This window comes from Hordeum vulgare, chromosome 5H, assembly GCF_904849725.1.
Source record: "Hordeum vulgare subsp. vulgare chromosome 5H, MorexV3_pseudomolecules_assembly, whole genome shotgun sequence".
NCBI lineage: Eukaryota > Viridiplantae > Streptophyta > Magnoliopsida > Poales > Poaceae > Hordeum > Hordeum vulgare.
Window position 1 is genome coordinate 523,431,996 of NC_058522.1, and position 10,761 is coordinate 523,442,756.

Sequence of the window (10,761 nt, forward strand, 5' to 3'; positions counted from 1 at the left end):
ACCGGGCGTGTCCGGATGCGTCCGTAAGCCCTCGTATCCTCTCCATTTTTAAGATGGATATGAGGTTTCGCGGACAGACCAGACGTATAGGCATGATTTGAGGGGTCCGGTTAGATAACTTTTTTCTTCCCTCTCATGTTCGGTCACTGACCGAACGCGTCGATAAACATATGCGGAATTATTTGAGACGTTCAGCTGTAGATGCTTTAATACAATAATATAGAAGAAATATTCTCACAAAATAATAATAATATAGAAAATGAAATAATGTAAATCGGGGTACGGAATGCTTTAGTTTCTCAATGGTATAGTCCTAACGGTGATGGTGATTAAACTCCAGCAGAAAATAGTCCACGGGATGCACGCATTTGTCGGGGCTCTGGAGAGTGTATCATTATCTATATTCCTGCGCATCCTCGCATGTTCATCACATAATGCCAACGGAAAATTAATAGTCTCTCCGTTCTTAAATATATGTCTTTTTAGAGGTTTAATTAATGAACTATATACGGATGTATCTAGACATATTTTAAAGTATAGATTAATTCATTTTGCTCCGTATGTAGACACCTAATGAAATATCTTAAAATACTTATATTTAGGTATGGAGGGAGTATAACTTATCTTTTCAGACCCCAAACGCGCAAACAAATCTGCCGTTGTGTGCGTGTGTATCAGGCGTACTAACTTGAGTCCTGACTACTTCCTCTGTTCCTATAAATCATTTTAGAAATTTCATTATTGAATTATGTATGGATGTATATAAACATATTTTTACACTAATTTGCTTTGTATGTAGTCTTTTATTAAAATGTCTAAAAAACTTATATTTTAAAACGAAGGGAGTATAAGCCAATCTCCTCTTCGCCGTACTTGAGTCGTTAGGGCATCCTTCAAGGTAGACCGTAAACCGTTCGCATCCGTTTGAACGACGCTCTTTGGACTACGAGAATCATTTAATATGTGTTTGTATCGATTCGTGATTCGTGAGACGGTTCATACGTGATTTTTCTCGCAAACCAAAGGCAAAATTGAAGAAGGTTTACGTGACACTAGACGCGAGAAACATCGCTATCCGCCACCTTGGCCTATCCAAAATCCATCCCAAACCCCACGACTCCATCCTTCTCAGTTTCTCTTCTCCCGTCGCTCCACCACCCCGGCCACCACGCCACATCCATGCTGTTTCTTCTTCGTGTGAGTTGAACATCTATCCCCCGACCGTCCCGTCAGGTACCATCATCTATTATTATTCTCACCATGCCCGGCAACTGGTCGATGACTCGCTACAGCTGAAAGAGTTGCCCCTTCTTTTTCTAGTAATAAATTCTGATGCCGCCGCAACTCTAAAATTTGAGAAAATGGGTGATCCTATCCAACTTTGGGTACATAATGTGGTCACATTTAAAAAGTTTATTCAAATGCATCAATATATCCAGCATCGACCAACTCACAAGTAGTTGAATAAGATCTGGTTGAGAATCAATATGGTAAAAGGGGGCACCAATGTTGGAATGTACTATTTAAACCTTTTTAAATTTAAACTAGTGATGCATGCAGCTATTTGAAGGTATGTACCCATTGCATGCAGCTATTTATTTGATCATGCGGAGTTGAAAAAAATAGGGAAAGCCAAATGTATGTGCCTAACATTGAATGCCGTCCTTCCGTATCCGTGTTCACGCACTAACCCCCTTGTTCACATACGAATGCGAAAGAAATTTTACGGGTTACCGTTGAAGACGTCCTTAAGATGTTTCTTTAGTTGGATGTTACATCCAATTGCTTCATCGTGTATTTCAGAATGAAAACTGGAATTGGGCCGTCGCTCATTCTGACAATGTTTGAAAAATGACATGACTCATAACTAATAGGAGCGCATATACAATCAGACTTGGCAAGTACGACACTTTAAATGGGAAAAGCCTATTCGGCACATTTCTTCAGCATTTGGGCTGCCCCATTTTCGGTTACCACCGGTTTTGGAAGTTTTTTTTTTCGTTTCTTATCTTTTTTTATTTATATTTTCTGTTTATGTTTCTTTATGTTTCTTTTTCCTAAGGTTATTTTTTAAAACTAAGTTCATGTTAGAAAATTATTCTTGAAATTTTAAAAATGTTCTTGTTTTTATAAAATGTTCTAAATTTCTAATAATTGCCGTTTTTCAAAACTATTCATAATTTCTTTTTTTTGGTTTTTATTGTTTCCCGTATTTTCGAAAAATGTCGGGATTTTATAAAAATGTTCTTGTTTAATAAAACATATAATTGTTTTCGTTTGGTTTTTTACCTTTTTTATCTTTTATCTTTTCTTCTTCCTTCCTTTTCACATTTTATAATTTTTTCCTGAATTTCAACAAATGTTCTCTTCAAAAAATAACAAGGAATTGCAAAAAATGTTCTTGCTTTCAAAATATGTTCATATTTACAAAAACATTAGTGTTTACAAAATTATTCTTGTATTCAAAAAATAACACAATTTTTTAAAATTTGTTCTAGTATTAAAAATTGTCTGTTTCTTTTTCCCTCTTTCATTTTTCCATTTTATTTACTTATTTTATTTTTCTAATTCCTTTTTATTCTAATTTTATTGTTATTTTTTTCAGATTTCAAAAAAATTGCTTGCAAACAAAAATAATAATAAACAAATCACAAACAATTCCCTTTTTCAAAAAATAGAAAGTATTGTTTATTTAAAAAAATATTGGCATATTTAAAAAAGTGTTCTCCTTTAAAAAATGTTCTTGTTTTAAAATTTTGTTCCCGAATTAAGAAATGTTCTCAAAAATTTCTCACAAATTCAAGTTACTTTTTTTGAAAATAGTTCACAAATTAAAAAATTGCTCGTATTTTGTCAAAACGTTTTCGTGTTTGTAAAAAATTGTTCGAAATTTTAAAAATAATCATATTTTTTAAAGATTTTTTCACACTATGAAAAAAATGTAAAAAATTGTTCGAAACATTTTTGAAGTTCCTGAACAAGTTTTGATAACATGAACATAACAAAGTTAAAAACAAGAATATTTTTCTGAAATTACTGAACATCATTTAAAAATTGAATTTTTTTTGCACTTGCGATTTTTTTTTGTAATTCTTCAAAGACTATTTGAAATGCGAACACGTTTTGTAATATTTAAAAAAGTTTGAAAATGAGAATATTTTTTGAAATTCCAGAACATTTTTTTAATTGGGAGCAAAATTTGAAAACAAGAACATGTTTACGAAATTCTGAATAAATATTTAATATTTTCAAACAAAACAAACGTGAAAAGGAAAAAAAGAAAGAGCAAATAAAATAAAATAAAATAGAAAAAATAAAAGAAATGAGAGAAAAGGCGAAATAGAATGGGCCGGCCTAGGTCAGCTGCCCCTTTGTCAAACCTCAGCTGTTTGACGCACAAAGCGTTACATAGGAACTCCCCCTTAAATGTCCGTGGACACGTCCAGACCGTGTCCTGCGGATGCTAACCAATTACGTCTTATATTTGGTGCTATGTATATGAATACCTCATATTTCATCCCAAAAGTTTCCATACGTACACCATGTTAGTCTAACGTAAGTTTCATCGTCGAAGATTTCCACTATGTTCGTGCCGGATGTCGGACGTTGGGTAAATGGGCGCATATGAGGGCTCCGGTTCCTCCTCCTCATAATAATCCATGGTCGTGGCCATCTCGTCGACGTCCACGACATGCTCCACCTCCGCCTCATGTAGTCGACATCGTTTGGCCTTTGTCGTTGATTTCGACAGGAGGGAATCGAGGATCACCTCATGCTCCGCGTGCAGATCCGCGTCCCCAATGTACCCGATGTCCTCCTCATCATCCACCTCTTTCTCCTCATCCCCCTCCTCCTGCTCCTCCTCCTCCACGTCCTCGTGCTCTTCCTCCTCCTTTTCTAAACTACCGCATCCGGAGATAGCCCCATGGCTATCCAGGATTCGCCTTGCCAGGACCTACTTATGGAGCTGTAGCCGACGCTCCGACATTAGATAAGTTGCACGATGGAGTGGGGGCATAGCTACTGGCGAAAACTGGCAGACGACGAGTTTTAAGTGGCACATGACAAGTGGAAAGTGGCGGCGGCAGATGCAAAGGGAAAATGCCGACGGTCGGCTTAAATAGCCGGGTTAGAGCACTATGCGGCCCACCAAAGCGGTGCCACGCGACCACGAAGGAGACGTGTGTCGGACCGTTGGGTTTTCGGACAATTCCGTGTGGGTCCCCATCATCAGTGTGACATGGCGAACGTGTCCGAACGCCTCCATATTCACCCTAGATTTGGGCTGCATGTGAGGGATGCTCGTCAGGCCGGGCATTTGAGGCCCGCTTAAGGATCCCGTCTAGCTCTTTTTTATGACCGATTAGTGACCGGTCCATTCCTTCGGACGTTTAAGCCAGGTTTGGGACGTCGAGTTGTAGATGCTCCATCGTCTCAAAAAACTATAGATGCTCTAAGTTGGGGCAAAATCACGCCATGGTGTAGCATCAAACAGTGAAGATTGAGGGTCCCATAAGTGGAAAAAAATGTGAGGTCTCCTTTAACCTAGCTTGTTTGGCCTGGCCAAGGAATTTCCGTAGCTCCGCTATTAGAGCATCTCTAGTCATTGGAGCCCCTAAGAGCATGACCAAACCAAAAAAAGTTTGTGTCTTGGGGGGGGGGGGGTCAAATGCTTTAATCGGCGATAATATGCGTACATCTTCCCAGTCACACCCCCATCCCAATCAAAAGTTTGTGAAGAAAAATGATGAAGTGGCCAAAAAGGACAGGTGAAAAGACGTGAATCGCCGAAACTTTTGCCGGCACCCCTAAAAGCCCCCAGCGCGCCGGGTTTCGCCTCGGTATGCCAGCACAATTTTGATGTCCTCACGGGCGCTGGGGGCGTGGCTGGACCGTTTTTCTGTCTAAAAACACCCCAGAGCCTAATACTGAACCTAAAAAGGTGTCCTGACGGCGCGGCTGAAGTTGCTCTTAATCGCATCAAACAGTGAAGGGTGAAGATTCAGCGTATCATCAAACTGATGTCTGGCATAGTAAAACGTTGGCGTTTATAACAAAGCGCATGTATACTTCACAGACATCCCCAATGTACATCACTGAGAGTTCATGATAGATACCCAAAAAATCAATGTTCCTCAACATTTCTGAGATGCAAACACAGATACATTTTAGCTATACCTTCAGACCTCACCATCTGATCTATCCATCCAGTTCAAGTGTTGTAGTTGCTACGACATCCGAGAGGAGGCAAGCTGTTAATTAATAAGGTCATGCATGGCATTCCAATTTGTAAAAATAAGCACATTATTTCAGTGATGGAGTGATGATAGAGATAGGGAAACACTTCTCTGAAATGCTACAATTTACAAATTGCAACAAACAATTAAGCACTTTGCGATACTGAAAGGAACCTCGGCTTACTTTCTTTTGATTCTTTGATGTTGTCTTGGCTCGGTCGCAAATATTGAGAAACTTGGTTTTCCGATTCATGTAAATCCAAAACTCATCAAAGATTCATGAAACTTGGTCTCGTGTCATGACAAGGGTACACATATGTCGTGGTAAATAATTGTTCAACTTGGACATGTTCTAGCACAAAGTCTCTTACAAACCAAAGCTTGTCAAAAGAAGGTTTGTGATTTCGATATGGAACATTCTGCATGTCATATCTATGGGTGAAACGACATCGGATGCCTTTTCTCTCCTCGTTTTTTATAGAAACAAAATAGACAAATAGGTGTGAAGTGCAAAAATATGAATAAATTAAAGGATCATCTCGCTTTTTAATATATTTATTGAGTTTTTTGTGTATTTAATATGCATAATTCAAACTTGATCTACAATCACAAGGTCCAATGCATCAAAACTAGTTTAAAAATCATATATATGCCCCTGGATGCATGTGTTATGTCCCACGCAAGAAATGACAATGAATTTCAAACATCTCATCATCTTGTCTCGACGACAAACATAAAAAAATGGTTTTTTAAATTTTTATAAATTCAAAACTCGTCACAAATCCATGAAACTTGGCATGATGTCAAGACAAGGCACACATATGTCGTGGTAAAAAAATAACAACTTGGACATGTTTTGACACAAGCCTCTTAGAAACCGGAGCTTTTCACAATAAGCGACGTGGTTCCGGTAAAGAACATGCATGTCTTATCTCGTGAAACGACATCCGATGCATCTTCTCTCTTTTTTCCTCTGAAAACAAGGTAAACTAATTGGCGTGTAATGTAAAAATATGAAATTATTAAGAATTCGTTGGCTTTTTATACATTAATTGAGTTCTAAGTGCATTTAATGTACATAATTCAAATTTGAACTACAGTCACAAGATCTATGTTGTGCAGGGCCTCGCCATGTAGCACAAGTATATTGTGGTATTTTTCGTGTCCATTTTAAAAAAAGACGCAAATATTTAATAGACAACAAAGTCATTTTGGAAACAAAAGGTTGTCACGTTTTCAACGCAAACGGACGTATTATTTATAAGTCGTTGACGTTCTATTGACCATTTATGTGTTGCCACGCGTCACGCGCTGTATTGGCTATGAGGTTGCATGCAGACAGGTGTTTAAGTACACGGGAGAAGTGCGAGCAGTCCTCCGCGTGCTCATGAGGAGGCGTGTCCTTTTACCATAATTGCAAACGTTTCAGATTGAATACGTGTATGCAGACCGAAGGCAATGGTTCCTTCGCTACTTAGCCAAACCAAAATTTGGCGCGAAGGATTTTTTCGTTGCGTCATCGCAAACGTTTGCGTACGATGACCCGTATGGTTAGTACATACAATGAGTATAGATTTGCATATGTTCTATTGGGTAAACCGTCAATTGTCAACTTGAAAACATTGGCATTTGTCGATCTAGTAAAATTGTAACATCATTATAACACTATCATTTGTCAAATTCCAGAGGAACAAAATCACTATTACGGTGCAATTTTGCAATTGAAATTGAGAATAGATAGATTTCATTCATATATTAAGAAGTGGTCTTTGTACAAAACAGTTCAACTCAGTAACTGAACCGAATAAACTTTTCCCCAATTGTTACCAACCACATACTGAGATAGCTAGTTTAACTATATATACTAACCACTTTAAAGTATGTGGTACAGTTTAACTATATTTATAGTTAGATAAACTGGACAAAATAGCACATAAATACTACTAGTACTATGGAGAAACTTCGTAGTACTTCCAGCAGCCTCTCCTCTGCCAAGCGCGTTCAGTAAGAGACAGGAAGAGGAGCCTATCGACGAGTTGGAGGATTCGAATCCGTCGCCTACCACTGCTGCCCTCCGCCGCTCCTGACCCGCCTATTCGAAGCGGCAGAACTCGGTGTAGATCTCTTCATTTAGCGCTACCGCAGCGGCGTGTGCTGCACCCACGGCGGCGGTGAGCCTCTTTACGTGCTCGACCTGGCACTCCTCTGATACGCCCATTTTGCATCATGCTTTCATGTTGATATTTATTGCTTTATGGGCTGTTATTACACTTCACGGTACAATAATTATGCCTTTTCTCTCTTATTTTGCAAGGTTTACATGAAGAGGGAGAATGCCGGCAGCTGAAATTCTGGCCTGAAAAAGGAGCAAGTTTGAGATACCTGTTCTGCGCAACTCCAAAATCCGTGAAAATCAACGAGGATTTATTTTGGAATTTATAAAAAATACTGGGCCGAAGAAGTACCAGAGGGGAGCCAGCAGGAGGCCACAAGCCTGCTAGCCGAGGCCTACCCCCCTGGCCGCGCCTATGGGGCTTGTGTGCTCCCTGCTGGCCCTCTGGCTCCCCTCTTTTGCTATAAGGAGGGTTTCGTTCCGAAAAAAAAAATCAAGAGGAGGCTTTCGGGAGGAATCGCCGCCGCCACGAGGCGGAACTTGAGCAGAACCAATCTAAAGCTCTAGCAGGGTCGTCCTGCCGGGGAAACTTCCCTCCCGGAGGGGGAAATCGTCGCCATCGTCATCACCAACACTCCTCTCATCGGAGGGGGCTCATCACCATCAACATCTTCATGAGCACCATCTCATCTCCAAACCCTAGTTCATCTCTTGTAACCAATCTCCGTCTCGCGACTCCGATTGGTACTTGTAAGGTTGCTAGTAGTGTTAATTACTCTTTGTAGTTGATGCTAGTTGGATTACTCGGTGGAAGATTATATGTTCAGATCCTTGATGCTACTCATTACCTCTCTGGTCATGAATATGATTATGCTTTGTGAGTAGTCACTTTTGTTCCTGAGGACATGGGATAAGTCATGCTATAAGTAGTCATGTGAATTTGTTATTCGTTCGATACTTTGATGCGTTGTATGTTGTTTTTCCTCTAGTGGTGTTATGTGAACGTCGACTACATAACACTTCACCATTATTTGGGCCTAGAGGAAGGCATTGAGAAGTAGTAACTAGATGATGGGTTGCTAGAGTGACAGAAGCTTAAACCCTAGTTTATGCGTTACTTCGTAAGGGGCTGATTTGGATCCACTAGTTTAATGCTATGGTCAGACTTTGTCTTAATTCTTCTTTCATAGTTGCGGATGCTTGCGAGAGGGGTTAATCATAAGTGGGATGCTTGTCCAAGTAAGGGCAGTACCCAAGAGCCGGTCCCCCCACATATCAAACTATCAAAGTAGCGAACGCGAATCATATGAACATGATGAAAACTAGCTTGACAGAAATTCCCGTGTGTCTTCGGGAGCACTTTACCTCCTATAAGAGTTTGTCCAGGCTTGTCCCTTGCTACTAAAGGGATTGGGCCACTTTGCTGCACCGTTGTTACTTTTGTTACTTGCTACTTGCTGCGAATCATCTTACCACACAACTATCTGTTACCGATAATTTGTCAGATCCTTCTGCTCCTCGTTGGGTTCAACACTCTTACTTATCAAAAGGACTATGATAGATCCCCTATACTTGTGGGTCATCAAGACTCTTTTCTCGCGCCGTTGCCGGGGAGTGAAGCGCCTTTGGTAAGTGGAGTTTGGTCAGGAAACATTTATATAGTGTGCTGAAATTTATTGTCACTTGTCACTATGGAAACTAATCCTCTGAGGAGCTTGTTCGGGGTATCTTCACCTCGAACGGAAGCACAAAGAGTTTCTCCTCAACCCGCTGCACCTACTGAAAATATTTGCTATGAATTTCCTTCGGGTATGCTTGAGAAACTATTGGCTAATCCTTTTACAGGAGATGGAACATCACATCCCGACTTGCATCTAATCTATGTAGATGAAGTTTGTGGTTTATTTAAGTTTGTAGGTTTGCCCGAGGATGAGGTCAAGAAGAAGGTCTTTCTCTTATATTTGAGGGATAAAGCATTGACATGGTATAGGCTATGTGATGATACTGGATCATGGAACTATAACCGATTGAAATTGGAATTTCGTCAAAGAGAAAGCATCGCTCAAGCTTGGGGGAGGCTTAAATCAATGTTATATTCATGCCCCAACCATGAGCTCTCGAGAGAAATTATCATTCAGAACTTTTATGCTCGGCTTTCTCATGATGATCGCACCATGCTTAACACTTCTTCTACCGGTTCTTTTATGAAGAGAGATATTGACTTCAAGTGGAATTTATTGGAAAGAATTAAACGCAACTCTGAAGATTGGGAGTTTGATGAAGGTAAGGAGTCAGGTATGAATTGCAAGTTTGATTAGGCTAAATCCTTTGTCGAAACAAATACCTTTTGTGATTTTAGCGCTAAATATGGACTTGACTCTGAGATAGTAGCTTCATTGTGTGAATCATTTGCTGCTCATATTGATCTCCCTAAAAAGAATTGGTTTAAATATCATTCTCCCTTAGAAGTCAATGTAGTTAAACCCAATCTAGTTGAAGAGAAAGTCATTGCTTATAATGATCCTATTGTTCCCAGTGCTTACATTGAGAAAATACCTTTCCCTGTTAGGATAAAGGATCATTCTAAAGTTTCAACTGTGATACGTAGGGGCTACATTAGAACACCTACGCCCACTGAGCAAATTAGAGTCGAACCTAGCATTGCTATTATCAAAGATCTCCTGTCCGACAATGTTGATGGCCATGATATTCACTTCTGTGAAGATGCTGCTAGAATTGCTAAACCACATGCTAGAGACAAACATAGGCCTGTTGTTGGCACGCCTATTGTTTCTGTTAAGATAGGAGATCATTGTTATCATGGTTTATGTGACGTGGGTGCTAGTGTTAGTGCAATACCTCAATCCTTATATGATGAAATTAAAGATGAGATTGCACCTGTTGAGATGGAACCTATTGATGTCACTATTCAGCTTGCCAATAGAGATACTATCTGCCCTGTGGGAATTGTTAGAGATGTTGAAGTCTTGTGTGGTAAAACGAAGTATCCTGCTGATTTCCTCGTTCTTGCTACCACACAAGATAGCTTTTGTCCCATCATATTTGGAAGACCTTTCCTCAATACCGTCAATGCTCATATTGACTGTGAGAAGCAAACTGTCACTGTTGGCTTTGAAGGTGTGTCACATGAGTTCAATTTCTCCAAGTTTGGTAGACAACCTCATGAAAAAGAGTTGCCTAGTAAGGATGAAATTATTGCCCTAGCTTCTATTGTTGTGCCCCCTACTGATCCTTTAGAGCAATACTTGCTTGAGCATGAAAATGATATGCATATGGATGAAAGGGATGAGATAGATAGAGTTATCTTTGAATAATATCCTATCCTTAAGAATAATTTGCCTGTTGAACTGCTTGGAGAACCACCCCCACCAAAGGGTGATCCTGTGTTCG